Below are 21,270 nucleotides of genomic sequence, written 5' to 3' on the forward strand. Positions count from 1 at the left end.
GAAAGGTCTTGGGATCCTCATTGATGAGGAGCTATCCATGAAGCCCCAGATAGGTGGTGTGACTTCCTCATGCTTTCTCCAACTTCAGAGAATTAGGAAAATAAGGAGATACTTCACCTTTGAAGCGATCATTCAAATCATCATTTCTTTAATAATGTCCCGAATAGACTATGCTAATGTTCTCTGTCTGGGACTCCCCATTGGCCTAAACCACAGATTGCAAATAGGGCAAAACCAAGCAGCCAGGCAGGTCCTTCATCAGACTAGACATTGCCACACCTCACCCTTGATGGAAAAGCTACACTGGCTCGTGGTAACGCAGAGGACCAATTTTAAAACAGGGTGTATAATTTTTAAATCCCTCCATGTCAAAAGTCAAGACCTTATATTTACTAGAATTCAGCACTACGCAACTAATCGTCATCTTAGATCAGCCTACCTGAAATGTTTGACTGTTTCAAGGAGCAAAAGGAAGAGCCTGGGGGGGCTAGGCTTTCATTGATTGCTCCCCACACTTGGAACACTCTTCCCCTTCCTAAGGGATCTACAGGCAATATGTGGCTTTTAGGAAAAACTTAAAATCTTGTCTGTTTGAACAAGCCTCTGGCTAATTTATGCTTGTAGTGGCTGCTCTTCACCTCATCACCCAGAAATGTTTTGGGTGTACATGAGCTCAATAAATATCATATAAATAACATATAGCATAACAAACCTTGCATCCGATTTCCCAGATACAGCAGCACATTGTTGTTCCATGATCAGCAGATGCTGCTTGCCTGCAGAGGGTATTCCCCAGTTGAGGCATTCCCACCAAAACACTAGGACAATAAAGTCCTCATACATATCTCTCTTAATACTACATTAAAGGTGTCCTATCATGTAACCTTGCCAGTGAGTGAGCTTTTATTTTCTCTGAAGTAGTCAGCTATTCTATCCTTTAAACAGTTTACATGAATGTGGCATTGTGGAGAGTTACCGCTTGCAGTCACCAAAAAGGCATGATTGTAAGCATCTGCCCACATTCCAATCTCATTAATAATGGGCTATGGCTCAATAACGTTCGATCAAGATACTAAAATCGTGTGTAAACTGACCTAAATCTTTTGTCCCTCAAAACAAATCAGGTATGTAATGTATACACTGATTAGTAGAATGAGGCCCTACCTACAGGATGCATCTCCTCTACATGATGGTAAGTCTCCATGTAATATTTACCTTATCTTGATCTTGTGACACATGTAACAAACTAATACATGTTACACTACAAGGGAATGTGTTTTGTGATATCCTTGTTATTGTATATTGTAAATGTATTGTTCCTTAAATCCCTTTGATGTGTACTTTATTATCTCTTTCTCTTGTATTCTTGATGCTCTCATTCAGGTGTTTGCTGATCCTTGTTTCTTGTGTGACTAGTGATCCATTTTTGCTGCATATGTGTGATCCCCATTCTTTGTGTGCTTGGTGATCCCCATTTGTTGTGACACCCTTGTATTTAGTGCTTCCTTCCCTTTGAGTGAATTCTAAACCATTTTCATTGCTTGCTTGTGATCCATTTTATTTTTGGTTACCTTACATTTCATGCTTTTCTTTGTCCAATTTGTGGTTTGTTTTTAATTCCCTTTCCTTGTGCCTGGTGATATTTTCTGTTATGCATTTTTCGTTTACTTTCGTCTCATGTTCAATTGTCACATTTTGTAGCATACATGATGAGCACTGCTCCATATGTGCTTGGTGATATCCTCTTTCTGTTGAATTTTTGCTTTCTTTAATTTAGTGTTGGTGGTGATTTTTTGTTTGTGATCAATTTTTATCAGTGGCCACAGATCTATTTTTGTGATCCCTTTGTTATGTGCTTCTTATCCTTTTTGCTGTGTGCTTGTTTTCTATAATTGTTGGTGAAGCTCATTTCAATGTAAAAATGTATTATTTCTCAACTAGAAAGGGACTCAAATGGAAACATGACACCCATGTCTCCTGTGATAGAGTTCACTCAACTACTAGACCTCTTCATAGAGGACAGTTTTTTTTAATACAAATTATGCTGATAGAAAACAGTGGAATGCACGAGTGATTTATGATGAAGACAAAGTGTGTGTTCAGGAGTAGACATTTTATGGTTTTATTGCATTTTATTTAGGTAGCGTAGAGTTGAAAAGCCCCGGCATAGTAGGATATGCCAACTTACTCCTCATATTCTCATTCCTAACGAGCATATATATTTTACTGGGCTGTGGAGACTCATGTTATTAAAAACCCCTTAAGTAGAATATCAACTAATGGAAAGTAACTGGTGATAGAAGCAGATGAATGAATCACACAGAAGTACAAAACAGTTGAAAATGTTTGATCAGTCCATGATAGTTTTGGCACAAGCAGCAGGCAATTTACAGAGAAAGGCTTGTTAAGCAGTGCCAAACAATATTAAAGTCAAGAACAAAAAATAATAAAATTCCCAACTAAGTGAGAAAATTCAAGAAACACATAATGAGCCAAATACACCAAAATGTTTAAAACTGGGTATGGGAAACAGAGTTATACATTTTCAAAGGTTTAGGGTTAAAAGTGCAAAGGAAATAGTGGCAATTTAAAGTCACTGTTTGTGGTTGATTGAGAACTAGGTATTATTTCAGGCTATGATGGAGCGGGAGGTGGGTAAGCTAAGCGATTCTCACTGGCCAAAGCTTTTACCTTCTGTCTTAGAATGTTTTGTAGAGCTCTTGAGTGGGACAAGTCCTACAGTGGGGCGAGGTGGGAGGTTGAAGCTTGCAAGGCTCCCTTGAAGTTCAATACATAATTGTTGAGCTATTAGCACCAAAAGCTCTTAGTGGGAGAAAGTAATATTTTGTAATTTGCTGCTGAGCCTGATACATTGATATGAAGTTCCAGCTAAAGCCTTCATTGTTGCCCTTAAAATCTGTGAGTGATGCAAAGCATGATTTTTTGGTGTCAATGTCTTAGATTTGCCCCAGTAGAAGATTCTATGATTGGATTTAGTCACTTTTTTGGTTTTAAAATCCTTGAGTGGGGCAAGGCTAGCAGGATTAGCAGGACAGGCCTCTTTGAGGATGGATACTTTCACAACATGGTCCTGTGGAAGCCTTTTTTCTTTGCCACAAAAAGCACTAAGTGGGACAAACTTAGAAATCCTGCCCAACACATGTGTACCTTCCCTGGGGTGACTTCAGCATGTTTCAGAGCATTCCATACAAAGCAATTGAGATACTTTGTTGTAGCAACTAGACCTTTGTGACCAGAAAATCTGAACTCACCTTGACTTCATGTGGAGTTATCAATAGCTTTCTGGATAAACAGAATTATTCTGGTATAACACTAGAGAGCAATGATTTATACTTTGATTTGCAGGCTAGTGTCACATTCATCCTTTCTAAGGATTGCAAGATCTATTGCACTTAATATTTCACAAGAAGAGCAAGAGGAATCTTTAACTTGTACTGAATTTGGTTATATCACTTTTGACACACATATGGTATTAAGGTATTGTTAACTGTGTGAAAAAAACTATAGTATCAGGACGAAAAGAACACTAATGCATATTCATTATATTACAGCTGATGAACTTGTGATTTAGGGGTGGGTGATGAACTCCGCTCCGCTAGCAGAGTTTTTCCCTCTTCTGTGCTCCACATAGAGCGCGGAGTTGCGATAAACTCGGCACAACTGAGTTTTTTCCTCATTGTCGCTCTTACTCCAGAACACCTCCCGGCAAGATTTCTCAACACAGGCAGTCACGGATGGTTGCTGCCTTTTGCATTGAGGAACCTTCTGTTCGCATTGAGGAAGCTGCCGCTCGAGTAGAAAATCTACTAAGGTGGCAGAAAAGAAGCATCGGACTCTTGTGCTGCACGTTCTGCAGTTCGTGCTGATTTTACAGCGTGGGACAAACACCTGAAGCTAAAAATCAGCGCGAATGGTGGGACCTAACTCACCGTGCCACTTGCGGAACTCCACGTAGCATGATGGAGTTTTTTGGTCACTTCGTGGAGTTCCCTGTAGAGGTACTCGGCAAACTCCACCCAGATCTCTTGTTACATTGAGAATCATTCAGATCACTGACTTGGTTTACAGATCACTGAAGGTAGTTATCTACATAGAAACAAGCAATACTGCTCAGATTATTTCTTAAATCCATCATAAAGGTTTCATTTATATTTTGGCTCTAGGAAGTCACAGGGTTTCAACCAACATTAGAGAGTTGGTTAGACAGAGATTGGCACAAGGTATATCATATGTCATATTAGAAATAGTTAATCAGAATGCAAATTCTGAAAATACTAAAAGATTTAATGCTGTAAAATGCTTCTGCAGTGTAAATTGAACCCTGCTGTGATGAGGAAATCCAGTGTCTCAGTTTCTGTTGTCTGTTCCCTTTCCCCAGGTCCCATGCTGACCAACAGAAATATACTTTTATTGGTGTTAGTGGTTCAGTGCTTCAGGGAAGTGTGGATATTAGCATTGATAGTTTTGGATCTGATTTCAGGTCAGTGCAAGCCTTACAATGTGTCCCTCTATCCGCAACAGGCTAAACACCTGTCTGTTGGAGTGCGGATACAGTCTGTGGGTCAGCAGAAAGCAGGATTCCTTAGGTCTTTTTTTCTTCCAGTTTCCAGGTGGTGTCTTCTTTTTTTTTTAAATGTGGTATTCTTAGATCCGGGAATGTTATGAGGAGGTAGTGTCAGGATGTTAGCCTTATGAGACTAGTCAGTAGCTGAAGAATTCTCTTCACCTAATTCTGGCAACCTTTCCTCAGAATACCCACTTTTATTTTTAGCACTTCCTCTCTCAGTTGACTTCATGCTTTCCCGGACGCTCGCATCTATGATGGTTTCTGCATTCTTGCAGCTGCAGATGATGTATTCCTCTTTCTAGCCACTTCTATATGGAGATGAGGCTTACTCCCTACTGCCAGTGCTAGGCAGATGGTGAATCAAATCCATTGCTTCCTCATAAGTATTTCATAGCTCCTTTTGAATAACAAGAATTGAGAGAAAGACAGACAGAATTAGGCTGGCCCTAACAATAGACCGTTTATATCCTTCTGTCCAAACAAGAATGTGAGAAACACATTCGACTAAGAGGCACAACAGTCCAGCAATGCCCTCCCAAACTCCTATTTCACGAAGAGAAGTGGGCAAGGACGAGCTCAAAATGATACTGATGAGGGGAAGACACAGAAGAAGCAGTCATCTACAATGTTCTCGCAACCCAGCAGATGACAGAAGATTGGTGTCTGCATGTCTCTTACATAGCTTTTCCCCTCACAAGCTAACACTTACAGTTCCTGAAGAGATGCAGATAAGGCATTGAGAGGTAGTATCAGGAAATTGCAAATTGTCATGAAATTCTCCTACCCAGTGTTCGGCAAGAGGAAACTCAGCTCTATTTCTAATCTGTTTCTTTTTATTTTTAAACTTTAGGAGCAAAACCTGTTGCGTTCTTCAGTGACTATTAACAATTCTAATGTTTTTCAACAATCCAGAGAATATCTCAACAATGTTATGTGGTTTGAAAAACACCTTCTTTTCATCAGGAAACAAAAGCTCAACAGAAAATGATCCCTCCACTTTTGCATAGTCCATTGAAAGACATCAAAGTTAAAAAATGATTCACTTAATAGAAAGATAGTCTATCAGTCATGCCTTCTGAAGTAATTTTCATGAGTGGCTGCTGCTTAGTGGTATGTAGTACCTTCCATGTCATCGATAATGATGCAACAAATTGCTTACCTGTCTTGTTAGTATCCAGACCCAGAAGTGATCTTTGTCCTACCTGTTTGCTTGGGCTAGCCACTACAGCCACTACAGCACTAACTTTCAACCAGCATTAGTCTTTTGTTAATGTTCACCTCCATTTGGAGAGTGCCTTAAGCATAACTTCCATCTATAGATAACACCACCCATATGTTTCCTTATTCAATCCATATTGGGGACTTTGTGCCCAAATTATCTATCAACCAGAAGTTATGTTGTAATAGAAGTAATTGTGTTTTTGCAGACCATGGTGGTACTTTCAACACTTCACCTACTTGAAATCGTGCTTAATCAATACTGTGACAATATTCTGCATAATTTTGTGCTCAGCTTGATCTTCTATCATTGTTGCATAATGTTGATTTATGTGCTGGTGTATATGTGTTTTAAGTTTTCTAGATATTTGCTCTACATGATTTATGTTGCACTGTCATTTTCCTGCATAAGCATCAGGAATGTACTGTTTGTCTCACTTTTGTTTTAACATGAGGCACCTCCATTCTGATTAATCTAGTATTTAGGTTATGTATAAGTGTATACACTGTCATTGATTCAGATACACAAATTGAGTATACCTCTACATTTTGCTATGCTTTGTTATGATTTTTTGTATTCTATATGATAAAGGTTTTTCTGGAAATATTTTATGTTAGTATCTGAAAATTGCTGTTTTGATTGGGAAGCTTCATGTGTTATAATTTTGCTAGTACATACCAATGCTTGCATTGTGGTCTCTTCCTTATAACCTTGATTCATACATTTCTGACACATTTCTTTCTCTGGTTGTCTTAAAATTACTCTACTCTAATATAACCATTTTATTCTTTGTTCTGCACCAGACATTGTGATGGCCTTACCTACTGGTTATAAACTTAGTAGAATTGACAGGCCTATTAGAGGTGGTGGTATTGCAGTTGTCTATAGATATACATGCATGGTGACAACATCCGCTACATGGATTAACGGTTGTGAAAGCATGTCTTTCTCTATTAGTGCGAACCCTCATCATACTCTGTCTGGTGTTCTGGTCTACCGGCCACCGGGCCCTATAGGAGACTTCCTGTCCTCATTGGCAAAGAATATCTCTCAATTAGCATGCACTAAATCTAATTTTATACTGCTTGGAGATTTTAACCTACACGCAGAAGATGTTGATAACGTCTCTGCAAAGCTGCTAATAGCAGACATGAAGGCATGTGACCTAACACAGTTAATTCAAGGTCCTACTCATAACAAAGGTCACACAATCTACCTTGTATTCTCTAATGTTCCAGGATTAGAATTTCTATCATCTCGCTCTCTGGCATGGTCTGGTCACTTTCTGTTAGAACTAGAAATAACTATTCCTTGGCATAAGACCACAAGCACTAAGGCCCCACTGCACAAAAGAAAATGGCACAAATTAAATGCCCCTGATTTCATCAACGTGCTGCAAAAAAATAGACCAGAAACTATAATGAATAATAATATAACAGACCTGACACATTCCTTTAATAAATGGATTAGTGATAGTCTGGATGAATTTATACCCTTCTCTGACGCTAGACATCCGCCTCAGAAGAGGTCATCCCCATGGTTTACTTTAAGCCTACGTGAGAAAAAAAGAGAATGTAGGAAGCAAGAGAGGAAATGGAGGCAAACACAAGATGACTCCTTGAAAAAAGAATATAGGGATTCAATTTGAGCCTATCATGCTGAAATTAAAAACGCACAGGCTAAATATTATTCCTCAAAGATAGAAGCAGCAGCTAACTCTCCTAAAGAGATCTTTAAGGCTCTTAAAGATCTTATTCACCCTTCTGAGGAGTCTGAATGTATGGACTACCCGCAGCAGCATGTTGATAATCTTGCAATTTTTTCTCATGAAAAGATTCAGGATATTTATGTATCCTTTTCTAATACTCCAAGAGGAGACTACTCAGTTAGGGATCAGGAGGTAAGGGAAGAGATAATTCTAGCGAACTTCACTCCTATTAGTTTGGACAGTGTAACAAAAATACTGGGATCCATTAAATCAGGTTCTCCTTTGGACCCTGCAACACCTCAGATTCTCCTCATGGGAGTGCCAGTGTTAGGTTCAGTAATCGTTAACCTTATTAATGTTTCACTATCCTCTGGAGTAGTGCCAGACCTATGGAAGCAGGCCCTTGTTAAGCCTCTTTTAAAAAAAACTAATCTGGATCCAAAGTTGTTGAACAACTACCAACGGATTTCACTGCTACCGATAATGGCTAAATTAGCAGAAAAGCATGTACAGGCTCAGCTCTCCGTTCTTTTGGAAGAAAGAAAGATCTTACACCTCACAAAGATGGGTTCTAGGCCATTGCATTGGACAGAGACTCCACTGATCGCTATTACGGAGGAAACAAAAAAAAGGATGGATAAAGGGATTGAAACAGCCATTATCCTCCTAGATCTGAGCGCGGCATTCGACACGGTAGACCTAAACATTCTAAAAAATAGAATGCAGGGGATTTTAATCTCTGGAGTAGCCTTAGATTGGATCTTCTCATTTATTTATGGAAGATCCTTCCAGGTGCTAGACAGATCATGTACATCTAAACATATCATGGGCAGTTGTGGAGTTCCACAGGGCTCTGCCCTGAGCCCTCTGCGGTTTCATATCTATATGCTGCCATTAGCGGAGATTATTCAGTCATTTTGCCTGAATTTAGTATCATATGCAGATGATACTCAACTTATTGTCTCCTTCTCCAACACACAACCGGATCTTGGGACAGCACTAGGACCCTGCTTACAAGCAGTTGCTGCCTGGATGGCGGAAAGTAAATTGAAGTTCAATGATGGAAAAACTGAGGTCATGTTTTTTGGGCAACCAAGAAACTCCCTGGCAAATTCAACTATAACAACAGGAGTGGCCACTCTCCCGCCCCCTAAAGACCTTATTAAAAGTCTTGGGGTATGGCTGGACCCCCAACTCTCAATTTCGCAACATGCCAACAGAGTAGCTGGAAATTCTTTTGCCTTGCTCAGGACTCTGAGGAAGGCTCTGTCAATTTTGCCTTTTCTCGCCAGAAGACTGGTTGTTCAGGCCTTGATAGGATCTCGCCTTGATTATGGTAATGCTCTATTTATTGGTTCACCGAGATACGTAATACAAAGACTACAGAGGGTACAAAATGCAGCTGTACGAGTGCTTTTAAAAATACCCAAGCAATAATCCATATGGACGGGAATTTCCTCTCTACATTGGCTCCCAGTAGCCAAGAGGATTCAATTCAAGGCATTATGCCATATTCATAGAGCTTTATACAATCAAGGTTCTGAAATGCTCAGAACATTTGCCTCTTTCTATGCACCAGGCAGACTTCTTAGATCCTCCTCAGCCATGCTAGTCACAGTTCCAACAGTGAAAAGAGCAAGATGGGGAGGAAGGTCGCTGTCCTATCAAGGTGCTATACTCTGGAATAGTCTTCCTCATAATATTAGTTTAAGTTCTCAAGAGATTTCTTTCAGGAAGGCCCTAAAAACCTGGTTATTTAGAGTGTGATTTCTTATGCGGTTATGGACAATGGCGATTCTGCGTTGCAGTATAAGCGCTACGAGGCCCCCGGGCAGTTTAAGCGCTATATAAGCAATTATAACATAACATAACATAACATAACATATTCTTAAAAGTTGACTGAATGGTAGGTATTCAATTGTGGTTTTCGCATGGTAATTATTAGCCCCCAATATACATATTTGGTATGTTGCTTTAACAAATAGGTTTGTCATTATTTTCCCTCATGTGGATTATTAGTAGTATAGAGAGAATGGATCTTAGGGACTCCCCTATTTAATGTGAGTTTTATTGAATGTTGTCTTGTCTGTAAGGAGTCAATGGATTACTGTAGCTCATCAACGGTGCCATTCCAGATATCTAATATATCATCCATGTACCTCCAGCGTTTGCTGACTGCTTCCCATTCCACTTTTTAAAAAATGTGTTCCTGTTCTGAACAATGCATGTAGATATTTGCATATCTGGGTTCTATGTTACCGGCTATGCCCAAATCAGCTGTGTGCAAGTAAAAGGTGTTAGTGAAATAAAAGAGGTTATGGTACTATAACAGGTACAGATTATATCATCAGTAATTGAATAGGTGCATCTATTTCTGGGTGGGATCACATCACATATTCTATTGTTCTGTAAGTCTTCTATATGAAGGATGTACCAAAAACGGTTAATTATGTCACAGAATAAAATGATTTCATCTGATTTAATGGGAGGTGACTGTAAGTCAGTTGCGGCTTGCAGGGGTCACGGGGGGGCAGCAAGGGGGGAATATTAATAAAAATAAAAAAAACTATAAAAAGAAAGCTACCTGCATACTGCACCGCCCGCCGCTCCTCCGTCTCCTCAGCTGCAGGCAGGCACACACTCCCAGCCTGAAGCCAATCCTGATGCTGCTCAGAGCAGCGTTTGGATTGGTTGGGAGTGCCCAGCAAGGGTGCTCCGAGGAAGACTGGGAGCCTGTGCCTGCTCTCTCCAGCCCGGCAACACAGTGCCGGGCTGGAGAGAGTACAGTGCACATGTGTGTTTAGCCAGCCCGAGACAGCTGGCCAAACACACATGCGCACCGAGGGGAGTGCACACCCTTCAGTGCTCATTATCCCAAATGCCCCACCCCTTTAACAACAAAAGGATAATAAACTTATAAACCTTAGGCCCATATTTATACTTTTTGACACAAACTTGCGCTAGCATCATTTTCTGATGCACAACCCCCATGGACAGGAGTCCTTTCTTAGCAAAGACAGGAGTCATGCCCCCCCTGCCCAATGACCATGCCCAGGGGACTTATGTCCTTCAATCTATGGAGCTGAAACAGGACTCCTATATTGCAACAATAGGTGCCTTGCACTGTGATGTTATTTCTGTGCTGACAAGCCAGCAGGCCCTTCTCAGCACGGTGCTGCCTTCCCTATTGGCACCGGCAAACGCTCCTGGGGACAGGGGAGCCACATCTTCAGCTCCAGTTGTGTGTGTTTCACAGATGCCTCCTGCAGAAACACCACCACCCTCAGAGGAGGCATAACACACTTCAGAGGAGGAAGATGTGGACTTTCCTACTTTAAGGCAGACAACTTCCCAGTAACATTTGTCTGTGGCCCTTGGACAGTTTTCTTTTGGACCTGTGCTGACTAAAATGCCCTCGTCCTTGTCATCTGTCACTATCTCCTTTGTGTTTGTCCACCTGTTGCACTTATCCATTTGTGGACTGTCAATCTGTCCTCCCTCTTCTAGTGGCAATTTGGATCCCCTCCTCACTGGAATACTCCTCCCCTCCACATGTCACATGTATCCCCCATTGACTCTGTCTGGACATCATTTAGCTCTAAAACAATGTTGGGGCTGTTACTGCAATAACTGCTCCTGTGATTCTTCTTATTTACACACTTGTAAATAAATGCACTATCTTTAAAATACCATGGTGGTTGTGGTGACCCTAAAGACACTACTTACTATCTTAAGGGAAGTGTGTCATAGACCCATGAAAAAATCTACACATGCCAAGAGGAATAGGTAATGTTAGCCCTATGTTCATCTAAACTAACAAGTAGCTGCACAAGGGGACAAGCACGAAGTGCCACAATTAGCAATTAGTCAATGTAAGAGTGAATGAAGTTTCTGGCCAGGTGGGGGCCAATTCCATGGATACTAGCCAGCTTACAACGCTGATGTGACAATAAAATGGTGCAAGGGTGAGTATGTAAATAGCTGGCATCACTGTGTGAACCAACACATCCTTGATATGTGACTATGGGTTGACAAAATCATCTACACACTATACGGGGCATGACTTACACACACAGTGCAACAGTAGGTGACTACCTGTTTTGGGCCTGTGTGTTCATTCACAGCAAGAGGGACACTTACAGTGCACAATCATGTTTGAAGATCCCTTAAGTGACTCCACAGCAAATTTGACAGAATCTTGTCCAGAGGTGTCTCACAAAGTTACACATGCATAAACACTGCATGAAAATCATACTGCATGTGCTTAGAACAACCTAAGCACATACTACCACTCCTACGTAGTAAATTATTAAGCAGTCGCGAAAGTAAAAAACATTGTTAATTATTAGTATTATAAAACTATTAAAATCTAAAACTGCCAAGACTACACTAACATCCTTCTAATTTATGACTAAACTAACCCTATGCTAACTAGCCTACACTACCTTAATTTTACTCTATCTTAACCTACCTCATCTTACCTTACACTACTCTACACATATACCGCAACAGACATGTTAAACATCAACCCCACCCCTCTTAATACACATAGTCACATAATATAAACATAAACTTCACCTATACACAAACTAGCAATACTTTAAAACCTAAACAAAGAGATATATTTTATATTTTTTTGTTTTTCATTTTTTACAAAACAAATACCCTGAACATCAATTCCCCACTCACTAAAAAGCCTACCCACCCTTACCCCCACCTAACAACTACTCACTATCAAATATTAAACTTACTAATACGAGACATACCTATCCCTATACTACAACCTATTCTAACCTATGCTAAAATTCTAATCTATAAAACCAAGATATAAAAAACAGGGGAAAGTCTTAGGGCCAGATTTAAGAAGGCCCTTGCGCTACTTTGCGCCACATTAGTGTCATTTTTCTGACGCTAATGTGAAGCTGGGTTGGCAAAAAACGCTGCGCCATATTCACAAAGTGGTGCAATACATGCATTGCGCCACTTCGTAAACCCTTGCACCACATTATGCCTGCGCCAGGCACAATGTATGCAAGGAGGCGTTCCAGCATTAGGAGGCTCCAAAATATGGCACAGTGGAATCTATGAGATTCCACTGCACCATCTCTAGTGTCATTTTTAACGCCTGCCTAAGGCAGGTGTTAAAATTAGGCTACCATTGTCTCCTTTCACATTGCATCATTAGCATCAATATTTTTGGTGCTAATCTGCAAAGCATCAAACTAGAGTCAACATTTTTGATGCTAGGTCCCTAACGTGCGCCATGTTGCACCATATCATAAATACAGCACACACATATTGGCGTTAGGGGGGGCACAATGGGGCACAAGAAAAGTGGCTTTTCATAAATCTGTTCCTAAATTTCTGAGGGAGGGCTACATTTGTTCGGTAATCCAGTCAACAGACTACTGCAATGTCTGCATCATCTAGTGCATTGTAGCAAGTTAGGACTCCATCCCAGCCACCCTTTCTTTCAGATCAGCAAGGTCTTTCAGGGCCTGGGTTTCAAAATCAGATCTCTATCCCGGGGTCATGGTCACGGGTTGTGGTGCTGTGCTAGCTGAGCTGTTGATGTGCCTGGAACTGCCACTGCTCTGCCACCATGGTGCACTTCCACATCCTAGCTGGTGCTTCCCGTGGCCGGTTCCTGTTGACCTTGAGGTCCAGACTTCCAGGTCTCGGCCTCCTTCTCTTCTGTGTATAACCATCTCATGCACCAGTAGGTCCTGGCAATGTACCTGATGTGGTGGTACTGCTCCAATCTGATTATGTAGGCCTTCTCTTGTTCTGCAGTCATGTTGTCTGGTGGAGTTGAAGGAAATATGCATCAGACAGAGCTGAACTTGTACATGTTGTCATCAAAAATAAGGCTTAATTTTTTAAAACATCACATATGGCATGTCCGGCCAAAACATAATTTAGTGAACGAAAAATGACCAATACTAAAAAGAAAAAAGATACTTCTCCTAATGTAACAATGCAAACATACTCAGGTGCTGGCATTTTTAAGTATATGAAATAGCAGTGTCCGCACAAATAAACGTATAACCATGATAATATTTAAACTGATTAGGAACTATGATGTGGTGTACACATGGAATGGTAAACATGGTCCACCTAGGGACTCCCTGGGGTTTGTTATGCAGCAGGCAACAGGTTTATTCTATGATCAATAACCTATGTGAAATTAGTAATGTCTAGCAAGTGCAGGTATTGTGCCTCAGCATTGGTTAACTGATATGACAGATACACAAGGACACACACATTGCAGCATAGGCTAACTCTGTGCCAGGTAGTTGGAACATAGATGGAGAGTGGCTAGCTATCTCCAGTTAAACATACCTGTTGGACACTTCTCCAATATTGACTGATGGAAATACCAGGAACCCTATTATGTAGCTCATGGAATAAAAAAATTCAAGCAACACCATGTGGACCTTTACATATTCTAGTGTCTGTCCATACATGTCAGCAAGGATTCTTACAGTGATGCACATCACCTAAAACCATATCCATGTCATCAATGGGTAAATGCAAGCTGTAGATCTCATATCCATAAGTACTGTGTGCTGGATCTTGCAAGTGTTCTCCAACTATGAATCAAGGATGAGAGGTTTGTTGGGAGCTAGTAGGGGTAACACCACCAGTAGGTGGATTGTGTAATGGGCTGTATGCTGACAACACAGTGCAGACATGCATATTTCCTTTACACATTGGCTTTTTTTCTTCAAAACTCACTATAAAGGTATGATCATGTGTCTAATAAAGGACAGTGTGTAGATGAGGGCATGAGTCAGGCATTTAGCTGCATTACCATGTGTTCACAGATGACATTTGCCACATCTAGACAAACCTATTCTGCCTGTACTGAGGTAGGATCCTCACATCCTGTCAGGACCTGCCAGGTGAAATGTCCATACACTGCCATGTGGACAACTACACCAGCAATGTGCATCAGACAGGCAGACTGAAGATGAGCCGTCCAAAGCCATGTTCAAATAGAGTCTATCTCCTACATCCTTAAAACACCATGGCATTTTGGAAAAGGCTGCTCTGTCACCATGAGGGATGTTCGGGTACCGATGAGGCTGGAATGCAGTTGCCATACATCATGATAAATGTGGGCTAAGTGGTGAAGCAAAGTGAAGGATTACTATGAACAATATACTTACACACTCCACTCACAGCAACACACAGGGATATGCCATTTGGCCACTGATATTGCTCTTAGAAATTATACATTTTAACTTTTCCCTCTCACAAAGACATATGCAGCATATATCCTGGGAAGGAATGTTGCTTTGTGATGCCTAGACTACTCACATGGCTAGACGCCGAGCTACTGGTACATGTATGGATCCCAAAAGATTTTGGTTCTTGAATGTTTGATCATGCCTTTAATCCTTCACACTGTACCAATTGTGGTAGTGATTAGAAACATATTCTGTAGGTATGGGCATAGTATGATGTGAACACACAATAGTGGGACTATTCATTTTGAAAAGATGTTCACTGTGTATAGTTTCTCATAAACATGTAATGTTGACTACTGGTAATGTTGTCTGGGATATGTGTTATATCCCAGTCCCACCTGTGTCAAGCTCAAATTTGGACTTTGGCAAAAATACTCTGTCTTGAAAATCTCAGCATTAATCATTAATTCCCTGTACAGGCTCATTAGTGAATCGTGAGCATGTTTCCAAATACATGTATGTTAAATTATTTGGGGTGAACTAAACACCCTGTCCAGCCTGTGGCGTGATGAAATGTCAGTGTGCTCCCCTGCAACATACATGTTGGATGCCCCCCACTGTTTAGAGCTAGTAATGAGCTGGCAGGCCAGGTGACAACACTTCCTGCACAGTTTCAGATGGGGCCCCCAGCACCACCTGGTCTGTTGGGGCTATTGTTAAGCCACCTTGAACTGTGTTAGCCTGTATTATGGCATACTACCCTTGAAAGTATCTGACACTTCCAGTCAAAAATTCAATACCAGATTATTGCTAAAGACACACAGCTACAAGCTTAGGGAATATAGGTACTTACCAACAGGGTCAACAACTTTCAGTCCTAGATGATCAATCAGATCACCCTCCCAGCTCACCACATCTGCCCATCTGTGCTTGACTTGGTAGACAGTGCGGTTGACTCCAAAAACACGCCTCACGTGGAACCAGACTTTCTCCCACCACTCCTTTCACTCTCTGGTAGGGTAACCTTGACTCACCCTACCCAATTGATATCATGTTGGGGATGTAGTGGACCAGCAGCCAAAGCAGGCCCCCAAACGTATCCTCAGACAGATTCTTCGCCATGCCCTTCCCCTACATTTCTCTACCTAAACTCCCCACCCTTAACTGTGACTAAAACTAACCTTTCCCCCTGCCTCTAAAACTACAAACCCCTAAGTAGACCTACACTCAACAATACAGTGAACAAAACAATACAGAAGAGAAATACAGCACACAAATAACAATATTTAAACACAACTGGGACAGCACAGACACCAAAAAGACCAAATTAGGCATTCAATTATAGGATCACACACCAAACACCTCTAACAGCCAGCACAGACAAAAATAACTGCAAGTGAAAGGGACAGTAACTTCACACTTCCTGATTTGTAGCATGGCAGAGCAATTGCATAATTTCCTGGGTGGATGCCACGTTTTCTACAAAGGCATCATTTTTTCTGACGCATCAGCAGAGAAATAGCCACTGAGTGATTAATGCACAAAGCATACCAATGCACAATGCATTGGTGTGGATGCCTGGCTTCAACACGACGCTCAAGGTGCAATGTGTTGTGTAAATGGCCAATGCATGTGTTTTGATTGACGCAACTAGTCTATTGTGTGTGGTGCAGTGTAGAGAATTGTGCAGTGCAGGTAAACACTCACTTTTCTTGCTTATCTTTTCTTACCTAACATGCTGGTAGACTTGGGATGTACTGCATGTGTATGTTAACAGTGCACATATATGTGACTCATTGCGTTCATGAAGCAGACACTATGACTGACAATATTTTTCTGTGAAATACACAAACATATTGTGAATTATGGAGACATTTGCATTATAAATGAGTATTACAGTTTGTAATATGGTTGGCTGAACATAGGTAGCTGCGTAGTAGGCCTTTTTTTATTTCACAGATATTGCAGTCCTATGGAAATAAAATACAGATTGTTACTCATAATTATTCACAAACTTAAAAATCATACTATCTGTCTGCATTCCTGCCATAGGATGTGTTAGAGACTCTATACTCAGTGAATGACAGATCTACACTCAGGGAATGACATACACTGGCTGCTTCAGCCAGTGTACAGTGTTAGTGGCATCTAGCTCACAGATTGACAGGATAGATATGAAAGGTCTCTGGCTAGGCCACTATGACACCTATTATTGTGGATGAGTCATCATTTACCAGACTAAAATACGCAATGATCACCATATAATGTTGTGGTACATAGAGATCTGCTGTTTGGGCTTGGTGTCTGGCACAATATATGTGACACACGCACAATATACCTGTGGAAAAGTGTTTACTAAAAATGTTAGCCTATAGTTTGATTATCACAAGGCCAGCTTGAGTGGCCAAAGTAGGGTGATGACTTTTAAGTAAGAATATGTTTACCATTTCCATGCATCACGTTATTCAGCAATAGAAAGGGGTTACGTGAACTTAGAATGTGGGTAGCCATTCATACAAGATGGTCATATGTGCATTTACTGACAGATTAAATGTGTCAGAACATGCTACCGTGGCAGGGTTGCTATTGCATGTGGTTATACCAAGGTATAACATCTTTTTTGCTCTTTGATTTTCTTTGTGTCCTGTTTTTATCAGCACACATAAATGGGGCTGTAAGAGTCACAGCATAGTTTGTTTAACAGCAAGACACAGCAACACGGTCACATCCATTCCTGCATGTAACATATGCATCCTCGCCTAATGGGGTAAGTGTGCCTGAATTGGGACTAGGTAGCCAATCCAGTACTGCCACAGCTCAAGATTCAACATTTATATGTGTTATGTAAGATACCACACTGATTTTGCTATGTGCTTGCAAACATTGATGTAGCATAGGGAGACTGGGTTGCACTGTGTGCCCATGCACATCACATGGGCCTCTGTACACAGTCTTAGGACAATAAGGTCACTATACTGGCCTCAACGAATGTCAGACAGGAAAAAACGGCAAAACGCACAACACACATACTCAGTCATTTCACAATGTTTAATCTACACTCCCTTTGAATTGTGATAATATGTCCAATGGTCAGTACACTGTAGCAGCACACACACAACATATGCACACTGTTCTACCTTGCTACCTTTTTTCGTTGTATGTCTTCCTGATGTACATCTGTTTGGCACATGTTGTTGATATGCCCACACATTTTGTTCTGCATGATGTTGTCTTGAGGGTAGTGTAACACCTAGCTACGTACCTTTGTGAAGGGCCAAATTCTATTAGGTGAGATGTGAGTGTTTTGATGTTTACACTGAGTGTGAAATGAAATTGCGTACACAAAGGTAGTGTTTATATATTTATTCATGTTTTTGATGATTCTTTAAAAAAAGGAACATGGCCATCAAGCTACACCACATTTCAGAGAAAAAGTTCAATAAGGTTTTTTCGCTGCTTGCCTGCAGTTGTGGCAACATTATTTCCTTTGTCCTCATCTTCATTTCATTGTGCTTCCTAGTCCTCATGTCCCACATCCCATGGGATATTTGTCCTCACATAGATGTTGTGCAGTTAACAACAAACTAGAATCATTTTGCAGCCCATAAGAGGGGCAGTATAGCAATCTCACCCCGGACATATCCAAGCACGGAAAGCAAGACTTCAGGACCCCAAATGTCTGCTCCACAATACCACTGGTCTTACCCAGTGCCTGGTTGTATTTGCGCTCTGCCTCAGTCTAGGGTGTGCAAATGGGGTCATGACCCATGGTTGCAGGCCATATCCTTGATGAAAAGACAAAAAAAGAAAAATCAGTCAATGATCATGGTGATTGATCGACCCACATTCAAGTACATGTCTGTTATGTGTACTGTATGACTCATACTAATTTCTACCACTATTGGACAATATTGGTTACTTATAGATTTGCACATTTTATTCCACGTCTCTTCCTTTTCTCTGTGTCATATCGAAAGATGTGCATGCCCCGCTACTTTTGACACAGCCACAATATGAAAATCACATGGGGGCATTACCTTAGTGTGATAGGTGTTTTGAAGGTTCATTGTCACTGTAAGTTGTTCTTAAATTTGAGTTTTTGGTCATCTCTAGGTAGGCTGTGCCAGTACAAACCTGTTTCACACTCACACATACATGTGTCCCTGTGGAACCACAGACGTTAATGCTGCACTACCTGACAATGACAGAGTCTTTGAATTGTTCACTTTCTTTAAAAAGGGAAATCTGGTGAGTACGTGTGGTGCATTCTAAACATGCTCCCTGGATAGTCTAATGATTTATTGTCAGCCTTCAGCTGCTGCTTTTCAGCAGTAAATATTTTATGGTGTACTGGAATTGACATATAGGGATGCAATGTGGGGCATTTCTATGTAGGACACACTGATGTTGTAACTGATATCTGTCTACCACCGACCTGTACACAATACATTGGTCTTCACATGTATATGTTGTACTGTAAATTGATGTGGATTGTGTGCCTATTTGCAGTGGTTTTATCATCATTGCTGTGTCAAAGGAATGTTGAGATTGGTATCCTGAGTACACTGTGGTGCTTTGTCCAGGTTGCATTACAATCTATGTTGATGATTGTTGAATGCTATATAAGGCTATATTATTTTAGTGCTTGTGAGTTGTACATTGCAGAATTTATATGCTTTCCTTTTGGTCAAATTGCCCCCAGAACAGGTATACCAACTTATTGTTTGTATCTGTCATGGTGGCTGTATACCTGAATGTATGCCTACATGTGCTCTGTCAGTGTGCCTGAGAGATATGCTGTTTTTGCACTGTTGTGAACCTGTATAGACATTTACAAATCTCTGAAGCCTACACAGCCATTGGATGGCACACATGGCCTTTCAAAAGTATTATTTCTGACACTTTAAAACACATACAAGCATACTGGCGTGTGTGACGCACTTACTAATTTACAATACCCTTTTCACACTAGCCTTAAAATGATGAGTCTTGACTGATACAGAGAGTAGGTACTCCAACGAGGAGACACGTATCTCACACTTCTCTATTGTGTTGGCTTTGAACTCATATTGGCTCTTCTGGCCTACAACATGTTTTATTTTTAATTTGTTACCCAGCGCAGATGATGTGGTCCCATTCATTCACACAGATTGAAATGTGACAGTATTAGTCACTGATGTTCATTAAGTCCTGCCATTGATAGATTAATGAGTGCAAGTCAATGTGGAACATCATTGTCTACACACTGCAGTGCTTTGGGGCCGGCACACAAGAGCTCAAATATTTTGAAATGTGGTACTGTACAGTGCAGCAAGTAAATTATCAGCACTGCACTGCCTCACTGAGAAAGGACAGTGCAGGTCATATTTTAGGCCACACAGCCTAATCATGAGTTTTCAAGCTGCACTGGCACACAATAGGCTGCGTAGCACCGAGACAGGCACAATTGCAACATGATGCTTGTGTGGCTGCATTTCTTGTGAGACTTATTTTGTGCAGGAGGGGCCACCTTCCTGCACAGCATGAACCTTTGGAGGTCTGATAGTCTATGTCTTTGTGCCACAGAATGAACCACACATAGGTGGCAAGAGTGTGTTGGTTGACTTAAGTAATTTTTCCGTGGTTCACATGGCCTGGGGAGGGCAATTGATTTGAGACATTGCAAAGTTTACCAGGTGTGGGATACATGACATGCCTCATGAACCATGGGTGTTACATGTGGAGACAAAGACAAAAGCCATGGAAGCCCTTCCTTGCACATAGTGATGCAACACTGCATTTTGCCTAGAGTTGCATTGCTCTGGATTTTTCCGCCATTGACAGGCACACGCAGTGGCTTAGCATGTCTTGACATGTGTGACTTGCAGGGTTGCATTGCACATGTGCCATGATGTATGGTCCAACTATGAGGCACAATCCTCCTAGATATGCACTGTTTCAGTCACCAAACACAGAGTTGGCTATTTTGTCATACAGTATTGATTGTTATTAGGTTAGTCATGTATTTCAGATGTATTTTCCAACCAGTAGGCCACTCCCATATTACCCATTCTGAAAGCACTCATTGATGATGGAGTGCCTGAAGATGTAGGCATCATAAGTACTCCCAGGGTACTTGGCCAGCACATTGATGAACATCCCCAGATAGTCCACAATTGCCTGTACGTTGATAGAGTAGGTGTGCTTCCTATTGCTGTACAGGTGTGATGTTTCAGCAGGACACACCAATTGCACATGCGTGGAAGCCATAGCCCCCGAGACATGTGGAAAACCAGCTATGACATAAAAGCCTTGCCTTGTGCCAGGTGTTGTTGCTGTGTCTTGGGGAACATGAGGTACTGGTACCAGGTCCAGTTATCCCTTATAAGTGAAACGTAGGCAGTGTCTAGAAGCCAGGCTGTCTAGAGGTAGCTATAGGCAGAGCAGCCAAGGCTGAACTAGGAGACATGCAAAGCTCTTGCAATACCACTGTAGTCACACAGTACTCACACATAAGAACGACAATACTCTGTGTTACCAATAATACAGGTACTTTATTTTAGTGACACATGGCCAAAAAATA

Source organism: Pleurodeles waltl, chromosome 12, assembly GCF_031143425.1.
Source record: "Pleurodeles waltl isolate 20211129_DDA chromosome 12, aPleWal1.hap1.20221129, whole genome shotgun sequence".
NCBI lineage: Eukaryota > Metazoa > Chordata > Amphibia > Caudata > Salamandridae > Pleurodeles > Pleurodeles waltl.